Genomic DNA, 6,762 nt, shown 5'->3' on the forward strand with positions numbered 1-6,762 from the left:
GCACAAAGCTGAATCCTTGTCCCAATAAACCCCTTTTATTTAATTTACAGTGAATTGCTCTCCAGCAAAGTCCTGGCCCACGGTCTTTCAAGACAGTTCCCAATTACCGACCTTTATCAGGCTTGGAGAGTGGCCAGGCCAATATCTTTCAGACGCCGCAATACTTGGCAAGAATGCAGGAATGAACTAATGGTCTCCTGCAAACACCCCTCCACTTTTGCTCCTCTTTTATTCCCTATGGAAGGGGCCATTCACCGTCCACCTGTGGCCTTACTCCCAAGTCAACTCTTGTTCCTTAGCTGTTCTTTTCTTCTGGCAACGCTGCACATGCACACATTGAGAACCGGCTCCAGCTGTTTGTCTGCTTCACTGATGTCTGACTCCGAAGGCAGCTGGTAACTGTCAGACAGCCCTGGCCCAATCTCTGCCTCTGATGCAGAGCCCCCATCAGAGCCTTCCCCAGACTCCAGGACTGGCCCATGTTCCTCCCCACCTCATCACTGTCCGAATCTTCTGCCAGCTCTGCTGGCTGCTGGCGGGCCACAACACACATAACCACAACGTGAATACATCCTAGCAATATCTTTTTTCTTCTTCTGTATTCTAGTCACAAGTCTTCATCATTTCCCAGCACTTTAAGCCATTCTCAGAGATTTCAGCTTTAAAATAATATTGCTCCTGTTATTCACACATTGTAAAGAGCAGTCCCAAGATAGGTAGAATCTGTTCAGCTTTACTATCCATTTGTTGGGAGGGAAGTCAAGTGATTGGCAGTCAGTGGGAACAGAAACAAGTTATGGATCAAGCAATGGTGATTTCATGCCAGTATAATTTTCTGACAGCACAAGGACAGGTGGATAGTCCTTCAACTTGGCAGGAGAGGAAGATTGCCTATTGATATTATTAGGAATTTCGGGTGTGTAATTGTTACCTTCTCTTGTTTGACTTGTATTCCCCTTTCATCTGGATTTCAAAAGAGAATTGCACCAAGTTTACTTTCTTTTTTTAGCGGAGAACAGAGTGATGCAGTGATAAAGCTTTAGCAAACCACACCCCCACCAACACCAGCAGGACAAGCCTCTACAGATCATCTTTGACTTACAATCTTTTGTTTAGTGACCATTCAACAACATTGAAAAAAATGACTTATGACTGTTTTTCCACACTTGACAACCATTGCAGCATCTCCAATGGTCATGTGATCAAAATTTGGACACTTGGCAACCGGCTCATGTTTATGACAGTTACAGTGTCCTGGCGTCATATCATCCCCTTTTACCATCTCCTGACAAGCAAAGTCAACGGGGAAGCCCAATTCGCTTTATAACCATGTTGCTAACTTAACAATTGCAGTGATTCACTTAACAACCATGGCAAGAAAGGTTAAAAAATGGGGTAAACTCACTTAACAACTGTCTTGCTTTATCAACAGATATTTTGAGCTCAATTGTGTTCACAAGTTGGACTCTAATGATTAAGGTAAAGGTTCTCCTCGCACATATGTACTAGTCGTTCCCAACTCTAGGGGGCAGTGCTCATCTCCATTTCAAAGTCGAAGATCCAGCACTGTCCAAAGACACCTCCGTGGTCATGTGGCCGGCATGACTAAACGCCAAAGATGCACAGAATGCTGTTACCTTCCCAGCAAATGTGCTCCCTATTTTTCTACTTGCATTTTTACATGCTTTCAAACTGCTAGGTTGGCCGAAGCTGGGACGAGTAACGGGAGCTCACTCCATTACATGGCTCTAGGGATTTGAACTGCCAAACTGCCGACCTTTCTGATCAACAAGCTCAGTGTCTTAGCCACCAAGCCACACGGAGGAAACTCCACACCCAACAGCATTTATGATGTTACCTGCTCAGGTAACAATGGAACGACTGCAAGCAAACAACCAAGCCAGAGAACAGCAAGGACTCCACAGTTCAACCTTTGAGCTACATATATACTCTTCCATTAGAAGTGATAAAGCTCCCTGAGAAAATATTCCCCCAGATCTCTGCATCCTGCCCCAGGAGAAGCAGCTAATGCTTTGAGAGGAAACCGGAGGAGTCTTGAGCCATGGAAAGGGCTTCTGTGGGAGTTCACTCAGCAGGGCTGACTACCGATAAATCTTTACTCCTCCCTCCTCTCCCAGAAGCATTAGGCATTAGGAGGCCTCCAGGCACCAAGCAACCTTCAAATGAGGGCCAAATGGACTTTGCGTATACTTTGGTTTTTACTGATGTCAAGGCATCTCTGTTTATAGCACTTTAGAGAAATTGCTGTCAGATACTTCAGGACAGAGACTTAGTTTTTTAGTTTTGTTTTTTAAATCACACTCCCCCTTAAAATAATAGTGATTTAAGCTTTCCTTTGCCCATGTCACCACTTGTATTTAACCGTAGCACATTTGTTCCTGGATTATGGCAATGTTTCCACTCTTCTCTGGGATGCTTCCTTCATTTCATCCCCACCCCTTGAGCAAAACTAACCTCCACTGTCCTTAACTGTGTATGGGGGTGTTACAATAGGCTTTGTCCTACTCCCTCAATACCATGCAAGGGCATTCTCAAAGTATGAAAAATCTCTTGGAGTTCACCATTCTTAATGCTGGAGATGCAATCAGGTGACCAGGAGCGGTAGGGATCAGAAAAGCACTTATTGGACTTTCAGACTGATGCAGGCCGAGAAATGAGTTTTTGAATTATTGAAGACATCTAGTGGATAAAGATACATGATTTGCTCCTTGGGGACGAGGTCGAAGAATGCTAGTGAAACTGGGCAAGAAAATGTGGCTGAGGATTGTCTGCAGCAATGATGAGATTAATTTGATGACACACGCACGATGTCATAGTACAACTACAGATGGTCCTCGACTTACAACCACAACGGAGCCCAAGATTTCGGGTTGCTAAGTGAGATGTTTGTTAAGTGAGTGAGTTGCCCCATTTTACGATCTTTCTTGCTACGTTGGTTAAGTGGAATTGTTGCAGTTAAGTTGGTAACGTGAAGGTCACAAAAAACACGACCCTGGGACACTGCAACTGTCATAAATGAGTCAGTTGCCAAGCATCTGAATTTTGATCATGTGATAATGGGGATGCTGCAACGGTGGTAAGTGTGCAAAATGATCATGTCAGTTTTTTCAGTGCTTTTGTAACTTTCTTTAAAAAGTTTTTTATTTTTCCATTTTCATAACAAATAACCACATGTATATTGTTACATAACCAACATTATTTTATATTATTAAATATTTGCATCAATTCGTCTTACCATCAACCCCCCAAAACGATTATTGGCTCTTCTGCTCCCCATACACCATATTTGTACCCTATCCATCACTTTCTTCTCCCTGTCTCCTCCTCCTCCCTACCTCCTGTCTTCCCTCTGTCGTCCTTCTCTACTTCCCCTTCCTCTCTCCTTCTCTTCTCTCCCCTTTCCACTCCTTCTTTTTCTTCTCCTCTCCCCCCGCCCTCTCTCCTAACCCTCTCTTCTTCCTTTACCTCTCTCCTCTACTTCACAATCTTCATCTCATTTACATGGTGTATTTCAGCCTCTGAGCAAGCTCCATTTTATGTTGATAATATTTATAATTTCATTTCAATAAACATCTTTAATTTTAACATATATACTGCTTCTTTTTTTGAAAGAAAAAGAGTATACATATATAGCAATTATTTTTTTAAACCCCCCAACCTATTTTTGTCTGGACCTGGTTACAATTCCCAGCTATTCTCATCATAATATTGTATAGTTATACATCATTACACGCCCCAAATTTTTAGTTCTGTCTTTAAGATCTCAATTTTCCATTAAATGTATGTTTCATATTGCCCCTCTATTTTCCCATATCTTAACAGCTTACCTTTAATTGTCTTTAAAACAATCCTTGCTGTTCTATGTTCATTACAATTCCATTGATCTGCGGTGTAAAATAACAAGCAATACACACCTCACTTTGTGCATCTTCATAAGAATTCTATATGCATCCATATTTTGTATATTTTAACCTATATTTAATTGTCTTTCCATTATCATATTCAATCAATTAGCAACTCAGTTTAATTATCATGTAACAGAGTAAATCAAATACCTCTACTTTATATTCTCCATATGTGCTTTTGTAACTTTGACCAGTAACTAAATGAACTGTTGTAAGTGGAGGACTACCTGCAGAGCCCTTAAGTACTGCATTTTTCAGAGTATAAGACGCACCCTTTTCCCTCAAAAAAGAGGGTAAAAATCTGGGTGCATTTTATACACTGAATACAGCATTTTTGGCCTCCTGAAACCCCGCCCCCTTCACCAAAATGGCCGTGCATAGCCTTTAAAGGGCTTCTAGAGTGCTCCTGGGGGCTGGGGAGGGCAAAAATGAGCAAAAAACAGGACGTTTTTTGCTCATCCCCCCCCAGCCCCCAGGAGCACTCTACAAGCCTCCTAAAGGATATGCATGTCCTTTTTTTTCAAAAAATTGGCCCTTTTTTGCAAAAATGGGCCGTTTTTTGCTCATTGGGGGGGGGCAACCCCCAGGTGCACTCTACAAGCCTCCTAAAGGTTATGCATGCCATTTTTTTGGCAAAAACCAGGCCCATTTTCACGAAAAATGGGCCATTTTTAGGAGGTCTGCAGAGTGCAATTTTTTTTTTTTAACTTTGCCTCTTCAAAATTTTGGTGCGTCTTATACTCCGGTGCATCTTATACTCCAAAAAATACGGTATTTGTATGTAGACCTATGTCAGGCACATATTGCTATTTGCTTTCTCTTACTCCAGTGGTAGGATTCAATTATTTTTACTACCAGTTCTGTGGGCGTGGCTTGGTGGGCTTCGCTGGCTGAGGAACTCTGGGAGTTGAAGTCCACAAGTCTTAAAGTTGCCAAGGTTGGAGACCCTGCTCTGGACATGAAAATAGAATGTAATGTAATGACCCTTAATGAATGATAATGGTATTAGTACAAACCAGGTATGCCATTCATTAAAAGGATTATATATTGGAAGAAGCTTTAATGGAAAACAGAAATCTGTTGAGTTCTCTCAGCCTGGGATCGAATTATCAAGTACTATGGGGCACTGTTATGCCATTCCATAAACAGGGATTTATCATGGTGGTTTTTAAAAACAAAACAAAACAGAAGAGGTCAACCTAATATTGAATATGGCTGTAGGGAGGAGTTGCTCTTTTTGCTACCAGCCCCCACATTTGGATTGAAAATACTGACCAATGGAAGTCCTGCACTAAGCCTCCTCTCCAGCATTTTATTAAGAAGGCCTCAAAATTGGGTGCAAGACAGGTGGACCATGAATTACTAGTGATACCAAGGACACAATCTCACTGGTATAATTGCATTTTTGTAACTATTGACTGTTGAAACATTGGGGAATTCAGGCTTCCCTGCATAGAAATGCTGTAATAAGGATAGGCAACTTGGTTTGTTGGTTTGGGTTTTCATATGAGAAGAAACAACATTGCAGTGGCTGGGGTGTTGATTAAAGTGACCAGATTTTAAGATGGTTAAAGTGGGACACCATTGACGGGGGGAGGGGCTTGGAGCACCTGAGCTGTAAAAAAAAAAAAAAAAAGAGGGCTGTAAAACCATGAAGCGTTACCCCTGCCGCCGCCGCCTCCTCTGCCGTGCTTTTGAGGAACATGGGGCCTTTTGTTTCCTGCTCCTGCCCCCTCCGCCATCTTCCTACCGGCTCCCGTGGCCTCGTGGCTCCTCAAAAGCACGGCGGAGGAGGAGGAGGCGGCGGCAGGGGTAACACTTCATGGTGCTTTGGTTTACAGCCCTCTCTGAACAGTTTACAGAATGGAAAAAACCCTTTCAAAAGCCACCCCCATCGCCAGCCTCTCCCAACCGGATCCCCACCTGCTTCCCCTCGGCTCACCCAGACCAGGTTGCTGATGGCGGCTTGCATGGCATGGCTGCAGGAAGAACGGCACCTGAGAGAAGTGGGGAAAAAAAACTTCCGACGGCTGAGCTGCTTGGCCGGGACCGAGCCTCCTCCTCGCCACGCTGCCGCTGCTGGAAACACCTCCCTGTCCGAGGCCGCCGGACGGCTGTCGCAAAAATGTTGCGCATCGGCGTGCGCATGCGCAGGAGGGGAGGGAAACCACTGCCTTCTAAAGGCCACATCGGGAATGACACTTCAGAGAAATAAAAACTTTTTTTTAACGGTGTCCTTTTTTAAATTGATGATTTGGCGTCTTTTCTTTCTTTTGGAAAATCGGGACTTTTTAAACACACCATAGGACATGGGACAAATTTTGAAAAATCATTACTGTCCCGCCAAAAGCGGGACGTCTGGTCATCTTAGTGTTGATCCAAAATGGATAGCCCTATTATTGCAGTGGTTAGAGTGCAGTACTGCAGGCTACTTCTGCTGATTGTTGGCTGCCAGAAGTTTGGCAGTTCGAATCTCACTGGGTCAAGGTTGACACAGCCTTCCATCCTTCCAAGGTCAGTAAAATGCGGACCTGGATTATTGGGGGCAATATGCTGACTCTGTAAACTGCTTAGAGAGGAAACAGTGGTAGGTTTCAAAAAATTTTGGAACCTCTTCTGTAGGTGTGACCTGCTTTCCGGGTCCACTGGTGGAACCTCTTCTAAACGGTTTGGTAGATTTGATGAACCGGTTCTACCGAATAGGTGCGAACTGGTAGGAACCCACCTCTAGTTGTAAAGCACTGTGAAGCGGTGCTATTGCTACTGTGACTAGGCTGCAAAATTCTGAGTGATCAATAGATGGCAGTAGAGAAACACAATGTTCCAACTCCTTGTG

The 6,762-nt window shown here is 43.6% G+C and overlaps 1 long non-coding RNA gene across 1 annotated transcript; it reads right to left on the reverse strand.

Moving 5' to 3' along the window:
* Positions 1-516: 516 nt before the first annotated feature.
* Positions 517-6,125, reverse strand: LOC116502732. Its single transcript, XR_004254584.1, has 3 exons — positions 5,869-6,125; positions 3,849-3,905; positions 517-963 (listed from the first exon to the last, which is right to left on the reverse strand). It is a non-coding gene; the product is annotated as an uncharacterized LOC116502732 (long non-coding RNA).
* Positions 6,126-6,762: the final 637 nt, after the last annotated feature.

Source organism: Thamnophis elegans, chromosome 2, assembly GCF_009769535.1.
Source record: "Thamnophis elegans isolate rThaEle1 chromosome 2, rThaEle1.pri, whole genome shotgun sequence".
Classification (NCBI taxonomy): domain Eukaryota; kingdom Metazoa; phylum Chordata; class Lepidosauria; order Squamata; family Colubridae; genus Thamnophis; species Thamnophis elegans.